General features: G+C 40.2%; 1 long non-coding RNA gene across 1 annotated transcript in view; it reads right to left on the reverse strand.

The window, feature by feature from the left end:
* Positions 1 to 1,071: 1,071 nt before the first annotated feature.
* The window catches only part of LOC112632128, a 207,747-nt gene continuing 182,075 nt past the window's right edge, over positions 1,072 to 26,743 (reverse strand). Inside the window, exon 4 of the long non-coding RNA XR_003121259.1 lies at positions 1,072 to 1,177. This is a non-coding gene — a long non-coding RNA (uncharacterized LOC112632128). The remainder of the gene's footprint in view (positions 1,178 to 26,743) is intronic.

The raw sequence follows: 26,743 nt of genomic DNA on the forward strand, positions 1-26,743 counted from the left end.
TGATTGCCGCTCCACACTGATGGATGTATATTTGTTACATTTGAAATGTTCTGAGAAAAGAACTGCTTCTGAAAAGAAGAGCTTTGTGTGAGCACAGTGAACATGAAGGGCGAGATTCCAAAACCTTTAGGGGGGTTTTCTTTCTGTGCAAGAATGAGCCACAGAAAGCTGTTCCCAGCATCCTGTGGTAATCTAGGAACACCTATGAAAAAGCGTTGCCCCCGTCTCAATCCCAGGGGTGGGAATCAGGAAGTACAGAAGCCGCCATCAGAGCCCAGGTCTGGCTCTGTCATTGCCCCTTGGGTGACCTCGCAGCAAACCCCCGCCTTTTTCTCTCTCTCTGTATATAGTACATGACCCACCAACCTAACTGGCACTCAATCCAAGGTGGGCTACTGACTCTTGACTCCTTTGCTTAGAATTTTTTGGACTTGACACTGAGCAATCTCCCTATGGTGACTGAAGCTGGAAGGTTCAATATTAGGGTTCTCCATAGATATGGGACCAATAGGGTGTGTGTGTGTGCGTGTGTGTGTGTGTGTGTGTGTGTGTAGAGAGAGAAGAGAGAAAGATTGTTAAATAGATAGATAGATAGATAGATAGATAGATAGATAGATAGATAGACAGACAGATAGACAGATAGATAAAAAGGAATTTATTATGGGAATTGGCTAAGACAGGTTGTCTGCGAGCTGGAAACCCTGGGATGCTGGTAGCATGGCTCAGTCTAAGTTCAAAGGGCTTGGAAGTAGGGAAGCAGGTGGTGTAATTCGCAGTCCAAGGCTGAAGGCCGGAGAACTGGGGGTGGGGTGGAGGACTGTGGTAAGTTTTAGAGCCTAAAAGTTGGAGCTTGGAGTTCTGATGTCGAGGGGACAGAAGAAAATATACCCCACATCCAGGACGGAGAGAGAGGAACTCGCCTTTTTGTTCTATTTGGGTTCCCAGCTGATTGGATGGTACCTGCCCACACTGAGAGCAGATTTTCCCCTCTCAGCCCCTTGACTCACTTGGCAATCTCCTCTGGAAACAGCCTCCATGACATACTCAGAAATAATCATGTATTTACCTGTTCTTTAGGTAATCCTTAATCCAGTCAAGTTTACATCGAAAGTGAACCATCACAACAGACAAGGATGAAGTTGGTGGATATGTTTCCGCTGACATGGAGTGATCCAGTCTGCAAGGAAGGAGAAGGAAGCTGGCCACACACACACAGCACAGGAGGAATGAGGGGAGGCTCCTCACGCACCTCAGTAACTTGGCTATAGTTATTCCTGAAGTCCATTTGCATCCCCACTCTTTCCCACACTTGGTTTTTCAACATTTTCTTTTAGATTTTTGTGGCTCAAATCAATTCCTCTTTGAGATGAAGCTAATTGGGATTTGGTTCTGTCACTTGTAACCATAGCCCTAACCGAAAGAGGTGTTTGAACAGCTTTAGGGTGATTAAAATGAGTACAAAGGGGGAAGTCCACCAATAGCTCTGACATTTTGGTTTCTGTCACCTCATGTCTTTCTTAAACACATGAATTTTACCAGATACACTTTAAGGGTCAGTTTTATAGTTTTGTTTTTTTTTTTTTTTTTTTTTTTTTTTTGCAAACTTTTAATTGAATGATAACATACATACTAAAAAAAACCGCACAATCATAACTTTTCACAAAATACACATACCTGTATAACCAACACCCAGATTAAGAATCAGAACAGGCTGGGCATGGTGGCTTACACCTGTAATCACAGCATTTGGGGAGGCCAAGGCGGGAGGATCACTTGAACCCACCCAGGAGTTCAAGATCAGCCTGGACAACATAGCAGGACCTCGTCTCTACTAAAAATAAAAATGAAAAATAGCAGGGCATGGTGGTGTGTGCCAGTAGTCCCAGCTACTCAGGAGACTTAGGCAGGAGGATCGCTTGAGCCCAGGAGGTTGAGGCTTGGTCATGCCACTCCACTCCAGCCTGGGTAACAGAGCAAGACCCTGTCTCAAAACAAAACAAAGAAACAGTAAAGAATCAGAAGATATCTAGCAACCTCCCAGTCAGCATCCCCTCACCTCAAGGTAGCCATGCTCCTGACTTCTGACATCATGAAACATTTTGCCTGTTTCTGAACTTTAAGGAATCATACAGGATGTTCTCTTTCATGTCTGGCTTCTTTCTCATTGGTAAGAGGCATCCATGTTGTTGCCTGAGGCTGTAGTCTATCCTTATTGCTGAGTAGTATCCCCAGCTTTGTATTTAAATGTTATTTTTCTTAAAGTAGGCTAGAAATCAGTAATAGAAACATAGTAGAAGTAGCTATTTGTTCTCGTGATGATCTATTGATCCTAAAATATCTAAATCAGACAAGCTGCCTGGAACTTTGCAGAAGAGAGAAACTGCTCTTATTAAGTTGGAGGCTTCATTGAGATTCCTCTTATGCGGCTCAGCTCAAGTGAGGGCATGAGCTGCTTCCTCCTTATGGAGCAGGGAAAACAACAAATGACCCACCTCCTACCCTTGCGCGGAACAGAGCTTCTGAAAGAAAAACATGCTGCAGCTGTCCTTAAAAGTGACCCTTTCAAAAAACCTAATCAGACTGCATATTGTGTATTTCAGCAAATAGCATTCAATGACTCTAAAGACAAATAATGCCTTACTGCAATTTTTACATAATTTTTGGAAAACAATACTATTCTAATTTTTACCAAGCAAGCAAACGGTAATATATTCACAGGGCTGTTCTAGTAGACCTTTCTTCACTTGCCTCGAGATACAGATTCTGAATATGAATTTCATCAACGCCTGTAGTTTTGCTTCTTTATCCTCCGTTAGAATTAGAATGCAAATCATGAACCCCAATTCAACTGGCTTAACAAATAAGGAAAATTTATTATTTTTCATCACAAGAAGTATGGGCTAACATTGACAAGAACCTGAGTTCTTTCTTTATCAGACTGACCTAAGGAGAGCCTGGTTGGATCCAATTAGACAGAGGCCATGCCAGGAATCATATCCAGAAATAACAGCTTCCAACAGCAAAATATACTCTCTCTCTCTCTCTCTCTCTCCTCTCTCTCTCTCTGAAGAAACCATCCTTAGAAACCTACCACTTCTTATCAGCCAGAATTACATCCAGGTCCATTGGAAAAATCAAAGGGAATGAGATTACCATACTTGGCATATAACAACAGTGTTTATCCCTAAAATGAGGAATACAGTCCCCTCGCCTGAGTGACTTTCAAACAGAACAATGGCTCTCCTGGCAAGGGAGACAGGGAGAAAGATTATTGGACTAACAACTACCCAACCATTATCCTCCACAGTCTACCTCTTCGACTTCCCAGCTTCCATACATTGTTCAAAAAATGCTCATACTTCCACAAAATGCACATAGTCCTTCCAGTGAAAAGAACCTAAAGTCTCATCAAGAAAAAAACAAGATAAATCCAATAAAACCTTTCATTCAGAGAAGTGACTGTCATCACTGATCCATAGCACATGTTATTTCCTGAAGGACATCAATAGCAAATACTAGTTCCATGACCCAGGAATCGAGTGAGTTTCTCTGTCAGCCTGGTGGACATCCCTGGTTCCACTCCACTGGAGCCTCCCTTTCCCATTGTCTTCCATGGCCATTTCTGGGGTAAGGGTTGAAGAAGATACCCTCCTGGATGCTGCTGGATTTAACAGCTCACTTCCAGCAGATACAGATTCTATGGTCTCAGAACAATAGGGCTTGAATGGTTCCAGACTTTTATCAGTTTGAAATTCACTTCTGGTCAGGTCCAGGCACTGATAATGGCCAGTCATCTTGTCTGTATGAGGCCTGTGAGAGACACAATCGCTCCTCCTCGCCACGTGTCTCTATGATCTTCCCACCTTCAAGCACAAAGTTTAATGGCCTCCACCTTGAGCCAACTGGTAACAAAAGCCACGTGGTGGAAGAGGGTGTGAAGCAGGGGAGGGGTGATGTCACCTGTGATCCCAGCCCTCCTGGGTGCACCTAAGCTAGACGGTGCCTCCTGTCTTACAAAGGATGTGTGGTGAGAGATACTAAGGGGAGGCATGGGGAATCAGATTTGCTTTTGTCCCAATTCTACCAGTCATACCTCCTGAGAAATTTCTTTTTTCTCTACCTTTTGGGAGGTAAGTAGGAGAAGGACATCAATTTTGTACAAAACTGGGATTTGCAAGCTTGAAAATCTCCAAATTATGGCTTTTAAATCGATTTAGATTCTAGGTTATGGGCAGGAAGAGTCTGTATTAGCAAAATTTGACTGTCTTCCCTTTCTGCATCCAGGCATGTCACTTTTCACCTAAACTTGCCTCTTAGACTATCCCTCTCTCAAAAACTTCAAGGAATAACGAGCATGTGCCAATATCCCTGATTTTCCTACCAATACCTCTAACCCTACAGTGTCCATAGGCACACGATCAGAGTCCTGAAGTCCAACTTGTGACAAAATGACCAAAACCTACAGATTCAGAAATTTTGAAATATGGCTTTTACTGTTGTAAAATACTTAAGAGCTACATTTAGAAATGAAGGCGTTGACCACCAGCTGAAGTCAAGAACTATCACACCCAGTTTCACATTTTCTCTATCATATACATGTGGAAACCCCCGTTTCCCTCTGCCTACACCACCTTTCCAGAAATTGTTTTAGGATCTACAGGGAAGGGAGACTCTTTTCCTCATAAGTAAACACACTTTAAAAAAGATATTTGAATACATACTTTGAAAACAAGATGAATCACAGCAAACAATATAAAATATAAATCTGAAAATAGATCAGGATATACTGCTTACACAGGGGGAGGATCATATCATTTTGATAAGAAGAATTAAAGGTAATATAGCATTGAAAATGTGTTTGTCTGGCTGGGCATGGTGGCTCATGCCTGTAATCCTAGCACTTTGGGAGGCCAAGGTGGATCACCTGAGGTCACCTGAGGCCAAGGTGGATCACCTGAGGTCTAGCCAACACGGCAAAACCCTGTCTCTACTAAAAATACAAAAATTAGCTGGGCGTGGTGGCACATGTTTGTAATCCCAGTTAGGAGGCTGAGGCAGGAGAATCACTTGAACCTGGGAGGCAGAAGTTGCAGTAAGCCGAGACCACGCCACTGCACTCCAGCCTGGGTGACAGAGTGAGACTCCATCTCCAAAAAAAAAAAAAAAAAAAGAGAGAGAGAGAAAGAGAGAATGTCTTTGTTCATTGAGATTTTTAACTTTTAGAAAAGATAATATGAAGTTCTGTTCATTAGGGGCAGTGCCAGTTAAAGTTTGGTTTGTTTTAAGGCAGAAGCTCGTCTTCAGTGTTCCATTAATAGCCAATTGATTTTCCTCTATGACACTGGGAGGAAATATGAGGGAGGGTTCACCATTGATCCTTCTGATCTCTGCACTCTTATTCAGATTCTAATCTGGCAACATGCTGCACAAACACTAGCACTAACACCAGCGTCTGGGGCTTCACTATGTGGTTCTGATGGTATGATTCTCACCATGCGTAGGTTTGATGATATCTGAAGCATATCAACTTCCCTTCCAGAAAGGAGTACTCCCATTTAGTTTTGAGTTGAACGTTAATCAATTCCCTTTACACAAGTTCAGCATAGTTGAACAAAACAGAACCATGTTCCAAAACCAAGGTTGATGCAATACATCATGTTCACCAATTTATCCCTACGGTTAGTACATTCCTGACACACGGCCAGTGCTCAATAACTACTTACTGCCTAGATGAATACATGAAAAAGACATGGCCACTGAGCAGCTCAGACAGCCTTGGCTTGGAATATTTTGCTGGTCACATTAAGTTATTCACAGTTTACTAACAACAAAGACATGGGGAAGCCAGATTTCTGTAATTTTGAAATAGTTTATAGTTTCATTAGACTTTGAGTCTTGCTTGTCAAATAGCGTTTATTAATATCCACTTTCTCCCAGGCAGAGCTCTAGGCACAAGGCAGAAAGTTAAAAATTCCAGAACAAATCTCTTTTTTTCTTTTCTTCCTCCACTTTTTCTTCCTCCACTACATTTTTCTTTCTCCACTACAAATACCTGATTCTAAGCCAGGTGTCTTTGAGATCCAGCCCCAAAACACTGCAATGATGGACACCGATGAGGCTCCTTAAAAGCTGCCTTTCCTTTCTCCTTCCTCCAATCTCAGAAGTAACCGCTGCCTTCCAATTCCTGTAACATTGTTCTTAGCACTCATATAGTCACTATTATTGCAAGTTGCACACACGGACATAGAATTACTAAAAAACACATGGCTCTCTGTCTTGCTGTGCTGCGTCATGACTTTGTTGGAGGCGGACACCCATTTATAAATAACACACATTTGTCAAATCAATGAATAAACAGCAGAGATGCATTTTTTTCTTCTCTTTAACTGAGAATTTAAAGATAAAAAATGAAAACTGGATAAAGTTCCTTTCTTCAGTACTGGACAAAGAAGAGAAAAGACAGGGAAGATCTACTATTTAGCTAGAAAGTCAGCAAAGCAGAAAAGTCTTATCTCTGGACTCAGTCATCTGGGAGAATGCACATAGTAAGTGAAATTCTTTGATATGCTTCTCATCGAGATAGGTCAACTATACGTTTTCCCCTCGACTCCTGGCCTATCTTATGACTCAGTTGTAACCAATAGAATGCAATGGAAGTGATGTGGCATAACTTCTGAGGCTGTCAGCAAAGGCCATGCTGCTTCTACCTGATTCTCTTGGGGTGCTCATTCTAGGAGAGCCTATCCCTGCCACCATGTAAGAACTTGGACTATCCTGGGACCATGGGATTGCTGTGCTGGATGTGCCATGTGTTTGTGGGCCTCTGGTCAACAGCCCCAGCTGAGCCAGTCAGTAGCCAGTGTCGGGCACAGTGGCTCACGCTGTGGTACCAACACTCTGGGAGGCTGCCATGGTGGGTATCGCTTGAGGTCAAGAGTTTAAGACTGACCTGGTCAACATGACAGGACCCCATCTCTACAAAAAATTAAAGTTAAAAAAACCAAAAAAAAAAACAAAAAACAAAAAACCCGCCAGTGTAAACTACCAGCCATGTGCATGAGCCACCTTGGACATCCGGCTCAGTCAAACCTTCAGATGACTGTAGCCCCAGCCAATATCTGACTGCAACCACATGAGAGACAGTGAGAACTGCCAAACTGTTTCTAAACCTGACTCTCAAAATACAATTGTTTTAAGCTGCTGAATAATGGGGAAATTCACTACACATTAATAATAACTGGACCAATTGCCTCTGGGTATTACCACTGTAGAAAAACCCTGAATTTTTCTTCTCTACTCTTGAATGGGGCTGTTGAGCCCTTTGTCAATTTTCAGACCAAGCATATACAAAGACACACAAGCATATGACCATTCATCAGTGAGTATCTTACTCCATAAATGAAAACAGGCTGGGCATGGTGGCTCACACCTGTAATCCCAGCACTTTGGGAGGCCGAGGCGGGTGGATCACCTGAGGTCAGGAGTTCATGACCAGACTGACCAACATGGCAAAACCCTGTCTCTACTAAAAATACAAAATTAGCTGGGCGTAGTGGCACATGCCAGCAATCCCAGCAACTTGGGAGGCTGAGGCAGGAGAATTGCTTGAACCTGGGAGGTGGAGGTTGCAGTGAGCCAAGATCACGCCATTGAACTCCAGCCTGGGCAACAAGAGCGAGACTCCGTCTCAGAAAAAGAAAAAAAACCTTCAGAGCCTGTACAAGTAGAATCCATCAGAATGTAAACTAAAATCATAAAAGGTTTCTGGGATGAAAGCAGTCTCTGCTTAATTAAGGCAAGCAATGTAACACCTGTTAAGATGAGCGTCATAAGGATAATTATTAGAGGCTTCTACAAAATAATGTTTCTTAGTTACTGAACAAAGACTTGGTAACTAGAAAGGCTCAGAAATTATTCTCCTCTGAGAGGAAATGAGGGGAAAAAACATTCACAGAAACATCTTGTGACTGAAGCTAGCTCTGCCTCCATGTAGGGGAGCAAGGCTGACTTCATGTTGTACATCCCCGTGACTAATCTCTGACTATTAGTCTAAACTACAAATATACGCCAGCCAAGGCAACAGTAGGAAACCTTTCCATATGGCCAAATCTTTCCACAGTCAGTAGGGTTTGCAGGATGTGTAAATTAGACCTTTCACTTCCACAAAAGGAAATAATTGTACATGTGACCATTTGTTCTTCCTTGCTTTGTACTCCTTTCCATTGGAAACGTGCCCAGTCCACGTGTGCTGTCCTTCAGCGTAATGAAGAGCCTTCTAGAGGCTGTCTCCTTCCTTGCAGACCCTGCTCTTTTCTGTTCAGCCCTCAGCACTCCCCACATGTGGGAAGGATTGGCCTGGCCTTGGGCATAGTTCAAAGAGCTGAGCTGCATCATATCTCATCTTTCCTCACAGTCTGGCAGGCCAGGACCAGGGCAGCTCAGGTCTAAGCACACACAGGCAAGGATCTGGTTATTGGGAGTGACTTCTTCTCAGTATACTTCTGGCTCTACTTGGGACTGAGAACTGAGAACTCTATGCCAATTCTTGGAAATCCCCTGCTTAAGCGATCTTGTTGCAAAGATCCCTTAGAAATCCAGAAAGGCAGTGGCTTGAAAACTATGCTTAGAAAAGCCATAGGAACACAACTCAGGGTTGCCACAGAGAAGGAAGAGTGGGGTAATGAGATGAGCGGAATTCTGAGACCCACCCACATGACAATCCAAAGCATCTTATCTGTTTCCTGTTTCTCATGTTGGATTTGAAATCTTTTATTTGTAGAAATTGTTTGAAAACCGCTGCAAAGTAGACAGATGATGAATTTTGAAATCAGAAGGCTGTGCACTTAAATCTCAGCTCCGCCCCTTATTGACATTCACTGAATGTCCCTGGCCTCAAATCTTCTGCAAAATGGGGATAACAATGTAAAACTCACAGGCATAGTGAAGATTAAATGAGATGATGTGATCAGACAGCCTGGCACATAGTAGTTGCTCAATAAATGATAAAGGTTGGGGATTTAAAGGGTCAGTAATATGGCTCTCTTTTTCTCTGCCCAAGTTCAGAATCAGTTAAGAAACAGACTCAGAAATAATACAGAGAAGCCCTAAAGGAACAATCTGGTTAGAGAATGAGGATTAGCTATATGGCAACAGAGGGCTTTCTAATATTGCACCCCAGAATTAAAACCACCTGCTCAATCACAAGCAGAACTGGAAATCTGTAGGCCTCCAGAAGAGATGGGGGCTCCCTTGTAAAATTTACAGCATGGAAAATGTCCCTGCAGAAAGGCAGATCCCGAATAAATAAGGATAAAGAGAATGAGTTACACCTACTCAGTTACTCAAATCCACTAACAGGTAAGTCACTCATGCAACTTATGAGCCATCATATACAGTTGCACATGTTCACTGCACAATTACAGATAATGCCACTTATTATGTGCTTTGACTTGCCTTCTAAATAAATCTAGAAGTTTCCACAGGTCACAGCCAGCAACTCCATTGCTTTCTCAAAATTTTATTAACTAGCAAAGGAAAAGCAAGGCATCTATTGGAAAAGGATTCCAGGAGGAAAATTCACCACATTTAGTCTTGGCCATCCCTTTACAAAGAATTTTCAAGAAGATAGATATACGTGAAATGACAAATGGGTTAATGAATCTCATTATACTAAAAGTGGACAACATGGCCCATTGCCTGAGAAACATGAATGTATAAAAGCTACAGGTTCCCATTGGTTTCTTCAACTGGAATTGCTGCCCCAGGGCTTGACAACATGCTGGGTCATGTGACATAAGCCCTGTCACGTATCTGTGTAATCTTTGTGGTAATTTTCCCAGGGTGCTTATTCATTATTGTTAATGATATCAGTTGGTGCATTTAACTTCTGTAGTTATACAAAGACTTTTTCCCAGCCCCTTGACTCAGAGTATTTCTATCGACCCCCAGGGTGTATCTTGCCTGAAATCTATGCAGATAAAAGAGGCATCTGCAATAACTCCACAGCTTCTTTCAACATAAAGGCTATCTTGGGAGAGTACCAACAACTCACCCTAATGTCGCAGTGCAATATATATATATATATATATCCTACTGAGATGAAAATGTCAACTCTGTGTGAAGACAGACATTTACTCAGATGTCTGAAAACACTCAGTATAACTAGTATTAACACTAGCCTCAAGTTGCCAGAAATGCTTGGAAAAGGGACAAAGAGTGTTTAGTTAATTTTGCTCTGGTTCTCTTTCACCCCCTGTTCCTAGCTTTCTGTTGGAGAGGTTTTGCCATATTTGGTTACAACAAATGGAGAAGGGAATGGTATTATTCGTGGGATACCAGTGATAGGAAACAACAGTAAGTTAGCTGGCAAAACATCAAGGCCTTAATAGAAATATGAGTATTTCTGGGGCAAAGGTTTGAAAGATTTGATGGTGGTTCTCTGTAACTATGGAATTTCTTTGAATTTCTGGCTCTAAAAACTCCATGGATTTGAATAAAAAGCCCAATACAGTGGAAATAACAATAGCTAACATTTGTTGAGCTTTTACTGAGTGGAGTGTGCTAAGCACTCTAATTTTGTTTTCACTTAATCCTTTTTACACCTCTGTGCAATCAGTACTATTATAATCCTCATTTTGTAGAGGAGGAAACAAAAGAGATTAAGCAATTTATCAGAAGGACACACAGCTGGTAAGTACCAGAGATGTGCTTGGATTCAGGAATCTTGACTCCTGAGGTTGTGAGAATATGAAGAAAGTATTGTTGCTCTTGAAAGGATTCAAACAAATACAACTTGTGTTTATGTTCTCTATAGAAAAGTCATTCTGGGTTCAACTGGTATTGAGGGGTTTAACCAAAAGCAGAACTCTTCAGAAAACCATCTTCTTATTACTATAAGCAAAGGCCTCCCCAATTTATAAAATAAAGCAGATAGAAATGTACATCCCTGGGAAGCTGAGGGACATTCATCACTTGAATCTGGAAGGCAGAAGTTGGAGTCAGCTGAGCCGAGATTGCACCACTGCACTCCAGCTTGGGCAACAGAGCGAGACTCAGTCTCAAAAACAAACAAACAAATGAAAAATTGGAAATGTGTATCCAGGTAAGGAGCTCTGTGAAAGAAAATTGCTCCTGCCTAGGGGGCATGTAACAGATTATGAACAACAGCAAAAGAGCCTCTGCATTGCTGTAATGAAAATGGCTCATTCCTGGGCATCTTTCACAATTCAAAGTTGGGAAGACATTTTGCACAATCAAGATTGGAGTAGACCCCTGGTCTCCATTAAAAATTAAAATGCCCATGGGTCATGGTGATAATCCAATTATTAGTCTTCATATTGCTATAAATGAAGAATTTAATGATAAATAAAGTAGAGTTTTGAGTAAATTTTTATGAAAAATAAACCAAAAATCAGGAATCCTCTTGAGAAGCTTAAGACAAAAATTTCTTAACACATTTTAATTAGGGCTATTTATCTTCCAAAGAAACTGGGATGCTGTGATGAGAAAGCCTATTGGAATCGTTTTAAATTGCACTGCATTGGTTTTCTGGCTAAGTTTGAAAGGCAATAATACCTTTTTAAAAATCAAACAAGATTTGGATTCATCATTATCCAGAGGTTCAACTGATTGGCAGCTTTTAGTGCCCTGGATACAGGCTTTCTAAATAAGCCTCAAGGGTTTGGAAATTGCCCATTACTTCATCAGAAACAATCTTCTATGTGAGGTTAGGGGATGATGGGAAATTGGCATTGTAAACAATATAGGAAGTATTTTATGGTCAACTCAAACCTATGGTATTGCCTCATGTGCTGGAACAGAATGAAATTCTGTTTATTAAGACAGAAAACAATCCTAGGGCTAAAAGGAACTTAGAAAGAATTCTCTCTTTGACTCAACTAAAATCAAGATTGAACAATCCAAGGGCTACCTCTGGAGCTAATTCTATATATTATGCATCAATGCCAGTCATACCATTATTATTCAAAACTCATTGAACTGTGCAGCACAATGCTAAGGAGTTGGGGTATAAAGAGGAATGTACTTGGTTCCTACATCAAAGAGCTCACAACACAATTGAGGACACAGGGCACATCCATATCAAGATAGATCATTATTCAAACTAGCATTTGACAGCTGATACATAACGGTACACAACAAAATACTTTAGTGCTTTAGATGACAGAAATCCTGGGGCTAGAGAGGCAACTAGGTCTCCATGCACATGTAAGGATCCTGGGAAAGAGGAGAGAAAAAAGTCTTTAACAGTCTAGATGCTCCATCTTGAATTTGGTTAAAGCTGCATTCATAATTCAAGATTCATTCATGAGAATTTATTGGGCTTTATACTAATTATTTCTGCATATATGTTATACTTCAATAAAACTTCAATTAAAAAATTTTAAGAAATACATATTTGTAAAATAGTTTAAACAGATAGATACAGATACAGATCAAGATAGAGATCATATATATTACACATATGTGTATATAATATATGATATGTGTATATATTACATAAATGAGATCAAAACTAGTTATTTTGAGTTGACATTATACTTTTCCTAACACTGAATGAATGTGGGGCTTTGGCTGGGGCTCATAACCAACCCACATTCATGGGATCTTCTTCAAAAATACAATATAGAGAGTCCATGTCATATGAGGGAGCTAAAAAACAATTGAAATCATAGAAGTAGAGAATGGAGTTATGGTCATTTAGAGGCTGGGAAGGGGAGGGGGAGGGAAGGATAGCAGTAAGTTGGTTAAAAAATTACAGCTAGATTGGGAGGCCGTACATGGCGGGTGGGTCACCTGAGGTCAGGAGTTCAAGACCAATCTGGCCAACATGGTAAAACCCCATCTCTACTAAAAATACAAAAATTAGCCAGGTGTGGTGGCAGGCACCTGTAATCCCAACTACTTAGGAGGCTGACACAGGAGAATCGCTTGAACCCAGGAGGCAGAGGTTGCAGTGAGCCAAGATCGAGCCACTGCATTTTTTGAGACTCCATCTCAAAAAAAAAAAAAAAAAAACAATTACAGCTAGATAGCAGGAATAAATTCTAGTGTTCTACAGCACTGTAGGATGAATACAGTTAACATTAATTTAGTGTATATTTTTATATAGCTTGAAGAGATTTTCAATATTCCCAACACAAAGAAATAATAAATGTTTGAAGTGACAGATATCCTAATTACCCATTTTTGATCATTACACATTGTAGATATATATCAATATATCACTGTACCCCATATATATTTACAATTATGTGCCAATTAAAAATAAAAGTTAAAAAAGGGCAAAAAAAATGTAGAATCCGAGGGCAGACCTGAAAACTGCAGAAGTTTGATAAACAAAGGCAAAGAGGAGGAGATCTCTGGAATCTTGGAGAATATGGTTTTCCAGCAAGGGGCTTTCCCAGGAAAGATGCCGAGGCTGGAGTTCTGTTTGGGGTGTGAATGGATGCTGGGAGCATGAAGGTTGAAGAATCAGAGCTTCACAATACAGCTCATTCGCATTGTTCCTTTCCTCCCCCACAGCAGGGAAACTCATCTGCCCTCAGGCCAATGTACAATCAGTAGCTTCTTTACCTCCATCATGGCTTCCATTGACAACTGAGAAGTGCTCTGCAAGCCTTCCCAGAGGCCCACACATCAGAGGGGAAGGCCTTCCTGTTTCTTGCAGTGCCAGAACTTGCATTGTTTGTGGGTAGGGTTGCAAGATTTAGCAAAGACAAACAAACAACAACAACAACATAAACCTAGAATGCCCCAATTAATTTGAATTACAGATAAATAACAAATAAAATTTTAGTATAAGCACATTCCATCAAATATTGGGGACATACATATACTAGAATATTATTTGCTTTTATCTGAAATTCCATTTTAATTGGGTATCCTGTATTTTGCCTGAAAATCCTGCATGTGGTACACTTGGGTCTACACATACCTCTCCACAGATTAGAGTTTGCTTCCTACCCCCAAGTTATACAGGAAGAGCAATTGTGTTCTCAAAGTTCCAAAACTTAAACAAATTTTGGAACTTGCTTTATGTTTTTTCTCATTTATTTTCTGTATTATTTGTTTTATTTTAAAATCTATACACGATCATGGATTTAAAACAATTAAACACTACAGAGGACACTGTTGGGAGGAATGATGGAGTAAAGACCTCCAAAATTTGCTCCTCTATAAAAGCAACAAGAACACTGGCAAAAGTTGTCAAAATTACTAATTCCAAAACTCTGGAAATTAACCAAATACTGACAGTAATCCAAGAAGTGTTCATTAAAATAAATGGCTGAATCTTAGTAAGAACAGCAAGATTTGTGGTGATTTGATTTGCCCTATTCCCTCCCCTTTCTGCTTACCACCATAGCAGTCTTAAAAAGGGTCCTCTAAAGTCAGTAAAAACCAGCAGCCTAGCAACCACTGGAGGTGGCAGAATGGGTTTTAAGTTGCCCCAAAACACCGTTCTTAGAGAATTGTCATCATTTGACTCATATGGCAGCTACCTAGAAATGGCAAATTGTGGGGCTTATCTTTATTTGACATGACTCAGAACTCTTTCATTTCAAACAGCCTTTTCCCTGGGAGTATTTGCTGAAAACAATCAGTGGCAATTGCTTAACATCACAGTTGTCTAGGATAGCAAAAACAGTTGTGGCTAATTAGAAACTAATGAAAAACTTAAAAGGAAAACGTAGGGAATGAGATTTCCATGGAGGGGCAGGCAGTGATTAAAATGCTCTGAGATATTCCTGGGCATTCAGAAAGCTATGTTCATATGTGAAGTTGTACATATGCCCAGTGCTGTGTGTATGCCCAAGAAAGAACTCAAAAGGCCTCACCCTAAGCTCTCACTACTAATTAATCTTGAGGCTCTGCATAAACAGGAAGAACAGGAAGTGAAGGCTAAGACAGAGTTTAAAAACTGCCTGCCTTACTTTTCAACAGTGTTCTCCAAATCACACACAGACCCAGTGAGCAAAGGTTGAGAGACTTACTGGTTCCAGGCATTCAAAATAATTTTTGTTCAATCATTAGCTAACCACTAAGCTAGCCAAGGAAAGACTTTATTAGCCAAAAATTAAAAGAATACAAAGATGGCCGAATAGGAGCAGCTCCAGTCTTCAACTCCCAGCGCCAGCGACACAGAAGACCGGTGATTTCGGCATTTTCAACTGAGGTACTGGGTTCATCTCACTGGGGAGTGCCGGACGATCGGTACTGGTCAGCTGCTGCAGCCCGACCAGCGAGAGCTGAAGCAGGGCGAGGCATTGCCTCACCTGAGAAGCGCAAGGGGGAAGGGAATCCCTTTTCCTAGCCAGGGGAACTGAGACACACAACACCTGGAGAATCGGGTAACTCCCACCCCAATACTGCGCTTTGAGCAAACAGGCACACCAGGAGATCATATCCCACACCTGGCCGGGAGGGTCCCACACCCACGGAGCCTCCCTCATTGCTATCACAGCAGTCTGTGATCTACCGGCAAGGCAGCAGCGAGGCTGGGGGAGGGGCGCCCGCCATTGCTGAGGCTTAAGTAGGTAAACAAAGCTGCTGGGAAGCTCCAACTGGGTGGAGCTCACAGCAGCTCAAGGAAACCTGCCTGTCTCTGTAGACTCCACCTCTGGGGGCAGGGCACAGAAAACAATAACAAAGCAGCAGACACCTCTGCAGACGCAAACGACTCTGTCTGACAGCTTTGAAGAGAGCAGTGGATCTCCCAACACGGAGGTTGAGATCTGAGAAGGGACAGACTCCCTGCTCAAGCGGGTCCCTGACCCCTGAGTAGCCTAACTGGGAGACATCCCCCACTAGGGGCAGTCTGACACCCCACACCTCACAGGGTGGAGTACACCCCTGAGAGGAAGCTTCCAAAGCAAGAATCAGACAGGTACACTTGCTGTTCAGAAATATTCTATCTTCTGCAGCCTCTGCTGCTGATACCCAGACAAACAGGGTCTGGAGTGGACCTCAAGCAATCTCCAACAGACCTACAGCTGAGGGTCCTGACTGTTAGAAGGAAAACTATCAAACAGGAAGGACACCTACACCAAAACCCCATCAGTACATCACCATCATCAAAGACCAGAGGCAGATAAAACCACAAAGATGGGGAAAAAGCAGGGCAGAAAAGCTGGAAATTCAAAAAACAAGAGCGCATCTCCCCCGGCAAAGGAGCGCAGCTCATCGCCAGCAACGGATCAAAGCTGGGCGGAGAATGACTTTGACGAGATGAGAGAAGAAGGCTTCAGTCCATCAAATTTCTCAGAGCTAAAGGAGGAATTACGTACCCAGCGCAAAGAAACTAAAAATCTTGAAAAAAAAGTGGAAGAATTGACGGCTAGACTAATTAATGCAGAGAAGGTCATAAACGAAATGAAAGAGATGAAAACCATGACACGAGAAATACGTGACAAATGCACAAGCTTCAGTAACCGACTCGATCAACTGGAAGAAAGAGTATCAGCAATTGAGGATCAAATGAATGAAATGAAGCGAGAAGAGAAACCAAAAGAAAAAAGAAGAAAAAGAAATGAACAAAGCCTGCAAGAAGTATGGGATTATGTAAAAAGACCAAATCTACGTCTGATTGGGGTGCCTGAAAGTGAGGGGGAAAATGGAACCAAGTTGGAAAACACTCTTCAGGATATCATCCAGGAGAACTTCCCCAACCTAGTAGGGCAGGCCAACATTCAAATCCAGGAAATACAGAGAACGCCACAAAGATACTCCTCGAGAAGAGCAACTCCAAGACACATAATTGCCAGATTCACCAAAGTTGAAATGAAGGAAAAAATCTTAAGGGCAGCCAGAGAGAAAGGTCGGGTTACCCACAAAGGGAAGCCCATCAGACTCACAGCAGATCTCTCGGCAGAAACTCTCCAAGCCAGAAGAGAGTGGGGGCCAATATTCAACATTCTTAAAGAAAAGAATTTTAAACCCAGAATTTCATATCCAGCCAAACTAAGTTTCATAAGTGAAGGAGAAATAAAATCCTTTACAGATAAGCAAATGCTTAGAGATTTTGTCACCACTAGGCCTGCCTTACAAGAGACCCTGAAGGAAGCACTCAACATGGAAAGGAACAACCGGTACCAGCCATCTCAAAAATATGCCAAAATGTAAAGACCATCGAGGCTAGGAAGAAACTGCATCAACTAATGAGCAAAATAACCAGTTAATATCATAATGGCAGGATCAAGTTCACACATAACAATCTTAACCTTAAATGTAAATGGACTAAATGCTCCAATTAAGAGACACAGACTGGCAAACTGGATAAAGAGTCAAGACCCATCAGTCTGCTGTATTCAGGAGACCCATCTCACACGCAGAGACATACATAGGCTCAAAATAAAGGGATGGAGGAAGATTTACCAAGCAAATGGAGAACAAAAAAAAGCGGGGGTTGCAATCCTAGTCTCTGATAAAACAGACTTTAAACCATCAAAGATCAAAAGAGACAAAGAAGGCCATTACATAATGGTAAAGGGATCAATTCAACAGGAAGAGCTAACTATCCTAAATATATATGCACCCAATACAGGAGCACCCAGATTCATAAAGCAAGTCCTTAGAGACTTACAAAGAGACTTAGACTCCCATACAATAATAATGGGAGACTTCAACACTCCACTGTCAACATTAGACAGATCAACAAGACAGAAAGTTAACAAGGATATCCAGGAATTGAACTCATCTCTGCAGCAAGCAGACCTAATAGACATCTACAGAACTCTCCACCCCAAATCAACAGAATATACATTCTTCTCAGCACCACATCGTACTTACTCCAAAATTGACCATATAATTGGAAGTAAAGCACTCCTCAGCAAATGTACAAGAACAGAAATTATAACAAAATGTCTCTCAGACCACAGTGCAATCAAACTAGAACTCAGGACTAAGAAACTCAATCAAAACCGCTCAACTACATGGAAACTGAACAACCTGCTCCTGAATGACTACTGGGTACATAACGAAATGAAGGCAGAAATAAAGATGTTCTTTGAAACCAATGAGAACAAAGATACAACATACCAGAATCTCTGGGACACATTTAAAGCAGTGTGTAGAGGGAAATTTATAGCACTAAATGCCCACAAGAGAAAGCAGGAAAGATCAAAAATTGACACTCTAACATCGCAATTAAAAGAACTAGAGAGGCAAGAGCAAACACATTCCAAAGCTAGCAGAAGGCAAGAAATAACTAAGATCAGAGCAGAACTGAAGGAGATAGAGACACAAAAAACCCTCCAAAAAATCAATGAATCCAGGAGTTGGTTTTTTGAAAAGATCAACAAAATTGACAGACCACTAGCAAGACTAATAAAGAAGAAAAGAGAGAAGAATCAAATCGACGCAATTAAAAATGAAAAAGGGGATATCACCACCGACCCCACAGAAATACAAACTACCATCAGAGAATACTATAAACACCTCTACGCAAATAAACTGGAAAATCTAGAAGAAATGGATAATTTCCTGGACACTTACACTCTTCCAAGACTAAACCAGGAAGAAGTTGAATCCCTGAATAGACCAATAGCAGGCTCTGAAATTGAGGCAACAATTAATAGCCTACCAACCAAAAAAAGTCCAGGACCAGATGGATTCACAGCTGAATTCTACCAGAGGTACAAGGAGGAGTTGGTACCATTCCTTCTGAAACTATTCCAATCAATAGAAAAAGAGGGAATCCTCCCTAACTCATTTTATGAGGCCAACATCATCCTGATACCAAAGCCTGGCAGAGATACAACAAAAAAAGAGAATTTTAGACCAATATCCCTGATGAACATCGATGCAAAAATCCTCAATAAAATACTGGCAAACCGGATTCAGCAACACATCAAAAAGCTTATCCACCATGATCAAGTGGGCTTCATCCCTGGGATGCAAGGCTGGTTCAACATTCGCAAATCAATAAACATAATCCAGCATATAAACAGAACCAAAGACAAGAACCACATGATTATTTCAATAGATGCAGAAAAGGCTTTTGACAAAATTCAACAGCCCTTCATGCTAAAAACGCTCAATAAATTCGGTATTGATGGAACGTACCTCAAAATAATAAGAGCTATTTATGACAAACCCACAGCCAATATCATACTGAATGGGCAAAAACTGGAAAAATTCCCTTTGAAAACTGGCACAAGACAGGGATGCCCTCTCTCACCACTCCTATTCAACATAGTGTTGGAAGTTCTGGCTAGGGCAATCAGGCAAGAGAAAGAAATCAAGGGTATTCAGTTAGGAAAAGAAGAAGTCAAATTGTCCCTGTTTGCAGATGACATGATTGTATATTTAGAAAACCCCATTGTCTCAGCCCAAAATCTCCTTAAGCTGATAAGCAACTTCAGCAAAGTCTCAGGATACAAAATTAATGTGCAAAAATCACAAGCATTCTTATACACTAGTAACAGACAAACAGAGAGCCAAATCATGAATGAACTTCCATTCACAATTGCTTCAAAGAGAATCAAATACCTAGGAATCCAACTTACAAGGGATGTAAAGGACCTCTTCAAGGAGAACTACAAACCACTGCTCAGTGAAATAAAAGAGGACACAAACAAATGGAAGAACATACCATGCTCATGGATAGGAAGAATCAATATCGTGAAAATGGCCATACTGCCCAAGGTAATTTATAGATTCAATGCCATCCCCATCAAGCTACCAATGAGTTTCTTCACAGAATTGGAAAAAACTGCTTTAAAGTTCATATGGAACCAAAAAAGAGCCCGCATCTCCAAGACAATCCTAAGTCAAAAGAACAAAGCTGGAGGCATCACGCTACCTGACTTCAAACTATACTACAAGGCTACAGTAACCAAAACAGCATGGTACTGGTACCAAAACAGAGATATAGACCAATGGAACAGAACAGAGTCCTCAGAAATAATACCACACATCTACAGCCATCTGATCTTTGACAAACCTGAGAGAAACAAGAAATGGGGAAAGGATTCCCTATTTAATAAATGGTGCTGGGAAAATTGGCTAGCCATAAGTAGAAAGCTGAAACTGGATCCTTTCCTTACTCCTTATACGAAAATTAATTCAAGATGGATTAGAGACTTAAATGTTAGACCTAATACCATAAAAATCCTAGAGGAAAATCTAGGTAGTACCATTCAGGACATAGGCATGGGCAAAGACTTCATGTCTAAAACACCAAAAGCAACGGCAGCAAAAGCCAAAATTGACAAATGGGATCTCATTAAACTAAAGAGCTTCTGCACAGCAAAAGAAACTACCATCAGAGTGAACAGGCAACCTACAGAATGGGAGAAAATTTTTGCAATCTACTCATCTGACAAAGGGCTAATATCCAGAACCTACAAAGAACTCCAACAAATTTACAAGAAAAAAACAAACAACCCCATCAAAAAGTGGGCAAAAGATATGAATAGACATTTCTCAAAAGAAGACATTCATACAGCCAACAAACACATGAAAAAATGCTCATCATCACTGGCCATCAGAGAAATGCAAATCAAAACCACAATGAGATACCATCTCACACCAGTTAGAATGGCGATCATTCAAAAGTCAGGAAACAACAGGTGCTGGAGAGGATGTGGAGAAATAGGAACACTTTTACACTGTTGGTGGGATTGTAAACTAGTTCAACCATTATGGAAAACAGTATGGCGATTCCTCAAGGATCTAGAACTAGATGTACCATATGACCCAGCCATCCCATTACTGGGTATATACCCAAAGGATTATAAATTATGCTGCTATAAAGACACATGCACACGTATGTTTATTGCAGCACTATTCACAATAGCAAAGACTTGGAATCAACCCAAATGTCCATCAGTGACAGATTGGATTAAGAAAATGTGGCATATATACACCATGGAATACTATGCAGCCATAAAAAAGGATGAGTTTGTGTCCTTTGTAGGGACATGGATGCAGCTGGAATCCATCATTCTTAGCAAACTATCACAAGAACAGAAAACCAAACACCGCATGTTCTCACTCATAGGTGGGAACTGAACAATGAGATCACTTGGACTCGGGAAGGGGAACATCACACACCGGGGCCTATCATGGGGAGGGGGGCGGGGGGAGGGATTGCATTGGGAGTTATACCTGATGTAAATGACGAGTTGATGGGTGCAGCACACCAACAAGGCACAAGTATACATATGTAACAAACCTGCACGTTATGCACATGTACCCTACAACTTACAGTATAATAATAATAAATAAATTAAAAAAAAAAAAAATAAAAATAAAAATAAAAATAAAAGAATACAAACTTTATGGAATTAGTTCAAGAAGTTACTAAACAAGCATACAGAAACAAAAACTACAAATCTTAGAGAAGGGACAAATATTATTTCAAATGTTACAGCATTATACTTTTTAAATGTCCGGTTCTTAATAAAAAGTCACCAGACATACAAAGAAACAAGTTTGGCTCATACACAGAAGCAAAAAGCATTCAATGTAAACTATTGCTGAACCAGCCCAGATATTGGAATCAGTAAGCGAAGAATATAAACTAGCTATTTAAAATACTTGCAAAGAATGAAAGTATGAGAATGGTGTCTCACTAAATAGAGACTATCAATGAAGGGATAGAAACTATTAAAAAGAAATATGTAGAAATTTTGGAGTTTAAAAGTTCAATAATTAAAATGAAAAGGTCAGTAGTGAGGCTTAATTATAGATTTGAGCTTGTAGAAGAATGATCCAGCAAACTTGAAAAGAAGACTATTGAGATGACCCAGTCTGAGGAACAGAAAGAAAAGATGTAAAAAGACAGAGACAGGGAGAGAGACGGCCTCAGAAACCTATGGGACATCATCAACCATATCAACATATGTATAATGAAAGTCTCAGAAGGAGAGGTGAGAAGAAAGGCGCCGAAAAAGTATTTGAAGGAAAAATGGCCAAAACCTTCCAAATTTAATTTAAAATATTAACCTATGTATCCAAGAAGCTAAACACAATGAAATTGGATAAAGTCAAAGAGATACAAATACGTGAGTACATCATAATCAAACTATTAAAAGACAGGGACAGGCCAGGTGCAGTAGCTCACGCATGTCATCCCAGCATTTGGGGAGGCCGAGGCAGGTGGATCACTTGAGGTCAGGAGTTCAAGACCAGCCTGGCCAACATGATGAAACCCCATCTCTACTGAAAATACAAAAAATTACCCAGGCATATTGGCATGTGTCTGTAGTCCCAACTACTCAGGAGGCTGAGGTGGGAGAATCGCTTGAACCTGGGAGGCAGAGGTTGCAGTGATGCTGGCAAGGCTGTGGGGAAATAGGAATGCTTTTACACCATTGGTGGGAATGTACATTAGTTCAACCATTGTGGAAGACAGTATGGCGATTTCTCAAGGATCCAGAACTAGAAATCCTGTTACTGGGTATACACCCAAAGGAATATAAATCATTCTACTATAAAGACACATGGACACATATGTTTACTGCAGCACTATTTACAATAGCAAAGACTTGGAACCAACCCAAATGCCCATCAATGATAGACTGGATAAAGAAAATGTGGTGCATATACACCATGGAATACTATGCAGCCACAAAAAGGAATGAGATCATGTTCTTTGCAGGGACATGGATGAAGCTGGAAGCCACCATCCTCAGCAAAACAACACAGGAACAGAAAACCGAACGCCGCATGTTCTCACTCATAAGTGGGAGTTGAACAATGAGAACACAGGGAGACAGAGAGGATAAAAACATACAAACATACACCACGGCCTGCTGGGTGGGGGGTGGGGGGTGGGATGATGGGAGGGAACTTAGAGGAACGGTCAATAGGTGCGCCAAACCGCCATGGCACATGTATACTTATGTTACAAACTTGCACGTTCTGCATATGTATCCCTTTTATCAGAAGAAAAAATAAATAAAATAAAAATTCAACATAGAGTTATTAAATGACCCAGCAATTCCATTTCCGTATATACCCAAGAGAATTAAAATGCATATCCACACAAAAACTTGTAAATGCATGTTCACAACAGCATTTTTATAACAGACAAAGAGTAAAGACAACCTAAATATCCAGCTACTGATAAATGAATAAATAAAATGTGCTGTACACATACATTGAGTCATAAAAAAGAATAAACTTTTTTATTTATTTATGTATTTACAATGTATGTGCTATACACATACATTGAGTCATTAAAAAGTAATAATACTACATGAGTGAATCTTGAAAACATTATACTAAGTGAAAGAAGCCAGATATTGTATGATTCAATTTATATGAAATGTCCAGAATAGCAATCTTTAGATATTAAAAAGTAGATCAGTGGTTGCCAGGATTGGGGAAATGAAGGAACAGGGAGTGATGGATAATAGGTATGAGGGTTTCTTTTTGATGATGAAAACGTTCTGGAATTAGGGGAGTGGTAACAGTTTCACAACCACTCTAAACATGCTAAGACCAACCACACTGTGTACTGTAAGGGCATAAGTTTTATGCTATATTAATTATATCTCAAAAAAAGAAAAAGAGGAGAAAAACACTAGATCAATGTTTGAAGTGTAAAAACTCAATATGCCCTGATCACTGGTCCTTCGAACACCTAGAGGTAACCATAAGTTTTAAAAAATATTTTTACAGAAATGTTCTAAGCATATATGAATAGATATTTTTGAAATGTGCCCAAACAGGAACACAGTCTACAAACTGTCCTGTCACATGCTTTTTTACACTAAGTATATCTTATTTTGTTCCCATTTGATATGCAGATAATTGGTCCTCATTTAAAAAAAAAATGCTACAAAGCTTTCTACTCTTCATACATGTCGTAATTTATTTCATGATTCCCTGTTGAAGGAAATTTGGGTTTCTTTGATTTTTTTCCACTAAAAATGTGCTATAGCAGAAATGTTTCTATGTATATCTTTGTGCACTAATGAGGAAAGATGGCTAAATTCCTAGCAGAGGCAGTGCTGGGCTACACACAAACATTTAGAAGTTGACAAGAGGCAAAGTGTGGTTGAAAGGGAAGAACTTGGTTGTCAACTTGACCTTGATTCCTGGTTCTGCCACTTATTAAATGTCTGATCTTGGCCAAATCAGTTAACATTTCTGAGCTTCATTTTCATCAGGTGTAAAATCAAACTATGTTGAGGAAAGAGTTCCCCACTTTTCAAGTTTCCTTTCTAGTAGGAGGGGTTCAAATAGGGATGTGCTTATACCCTTTCTCCACCCTGTAATTTGTCTATCGCAGGGGAGGTGAAATGACTTATCTGATTAGTGAATTTGGTAAAAATAAATGTTCTTGGCTCAGATTACCCACTTGGGAGTGAACTATTTTTCTGTGTTTTCAGTCTTCCCTTGACAGCTCCCACAATGGGAAGTCCACACTGGTACGGCATTCAAGTGACTAGGTAAGTTCAGTGCAGGAGCATTTGGCTCTCGTGCTAATCTAAGTCATCTAACTTAATCTTTTTCAGTAATAAAAGTGATATTTTGCTTCTCTCTTCTCCACTGTCTTATTTCTCAGGTTATTTAGAACTTAGGTAAAGAAACGGGGTGCTATTTATTTGACCCTCTCAAGACCTTAACCAACTATTATTATCTTCCTTGAAGTAAAGTTTTGAAGATTGAAAAATATATGTTTGGGAAGTATTTGGCATATCTAGGTGCCTTAAAAATGATGCCTCTTACTATTATTTCAGGGAAAAAAACACAATAATTTACATTACCCTCTCACTCTACATTATGTGTATCCTGTATCCTCAGTAGCCAAAAACTTTTCGCTCCACTTTTTGTGTTTTGCATTATAAATAATGCACATTTATTGAATATATCATTTCAAATTACACAGACCCATTTTATATTCTTGCCAAGACACTTGTTCAACTTCTATATTGGTTATATTCTTTCACATGCAAGGGACAGAAACAGTTCAAGCTATCTTCAGCAAAGAGGAAATCACATAGCCTTACATAACTGTGGAAGGCAGAATGAATGTGTTCTCAGGTGAGACTAGATTTAAGATTCCAGTCAATGTCACCTGGACTTCCTTTTCAATCATCATCAAGTATGCCTCTCTTTCTGCCTATTTGCCACTGTTCCCAACATCTTGACCATTAACTGACACATACTAAGGATGCAATAAAATGTATACACAATGAGATAAGTGAATGTGTAAGTTCTTTCCTAACACCCTCAGGTTTCTTCCACATAGGTACCCGCAGTCAATATCTTGGGTTTTAAAACCAAGATATTCAACCCAAAGGCAAGAAAAGTCTTCTCTCATTTGTCTTCAGTAAACCTCTAGATCTCTGTATATCTTTATCCATGTCCCGAATCATATTCATATACATGTATATATATTCATATATATATTCATATATATGTATATATACTCATATATATATTCATATATATATATGTATATATACTCATATATATATTCATATATATATATATATGTCTTCCAGGATGAGGGTTTTTTTTCCTTTTTTTTAATTATACTTTATGTTCTAGGGTACATGTGCACAACGTGCAGGTTTGTTACATATGTATACATGTGCCATGTTGGTGTGCTGCACCCATTAACTAGTCATTTACATTAGGTATATCTCCTAATGCTATCCCTCCCCCTCTCCCCACCCCACAACAGGCCCTGGTGTGTGATGTTCCCCTTCCTGTGTCCAAGTGATCTCATTGTTTAATTCTCACCTATGAGTGAGAACATGCGGTATTTGGTTTTCTGTTCTTGCAAGAGTTTGCTGATGGTTTCCAGCTGCATCCATGTCCCTACAAAAGACACGAACTCATCCTTTTTTGTGACTGCATAATATTCCATAGTATATATGTGCCACATTTTCTTAATCCAGTCTGTCATTGATGAACATTTGGGTTAGTTCCAAGTCTTTGCTATTGTGAATAGTGCCACAGTAAACATACGTGTGCATGTGTCTTTATAGCAGCATGATTTATAATCCTTTGGTATATCCCCAGGAATGGGATGGCTGGATCAAATGGTATTTCTAGTTCTAGATCCTTGAGGAATCACCACACTGTCTTCCACAATGGTTGAACTAGTTTACAGTCCCACCAACAGCATAAGTGTTCCTATTTCTCCACATCCTCTCCAGCACCTGTTGTCTCCTGATTTTTTAATGATTGCCATTCTAACTGGTGTGAGATGGTATCTCATTGTGGTTTTGATTTGCATTTCTCTGATGGCTAGTGATGATGAGCATTTTTTCATGTGTCTGTTGGCTGCATAAATGTCTTCTTTTGAGAAGTGTCTGTTCATATTCTTTGCCCACTTTTCGATGGGGTTGTTTGTTTTTTTCTTGTAAATTTGTTTGAGTTCTTTGTAGGTTCTGGATATTAGTCCTTTGTCAGATGAGTATATTGCAAAAATTTTCTCCCATTCTGTAGGTTGTCTGTTCACTCTGATGGTAGTTTCTTTTGCTGTGCAGAAGCCGTTTAGTTTAATCAGACCCCATTTGTAAATTTTGGCTTTTGTTGTCATTGCTTTTGGTGTTTTAGACATGAAGTCCTTGCCCATGCCTATGTCCTGGATGGTATTGCCTAGGTTTTCTTCTAGAGTTTTTATGGTTTTAGGTTTAATATTTAAGTCTCTGATCCATCTTGAATTAGACAGAGTCTCCCTCTCTTGCCTAGGCTGGAGTGCAGTGGTGCGATCTCAGCTCACTGCAACCTCCGCCTCTTGGGATCAAGTGATTCTCCT

The sequence above is a fragment of the Theropithecus gelada genome, chromosome 9, assembly GCF_003255815.1.
Source record: "Theropithecus gelada isolate Dixy chromosome 9, Tgel_1.0, whole genome shotgun sequence".
In the NCBI taxonomy this organism is placed as follows: domain Eukaryota; kingdom Metazoa; phylum Chordata; class Mammalia; order Primates; family Cercopithecidae; genus Theropithecus; species Theropithecus gelada.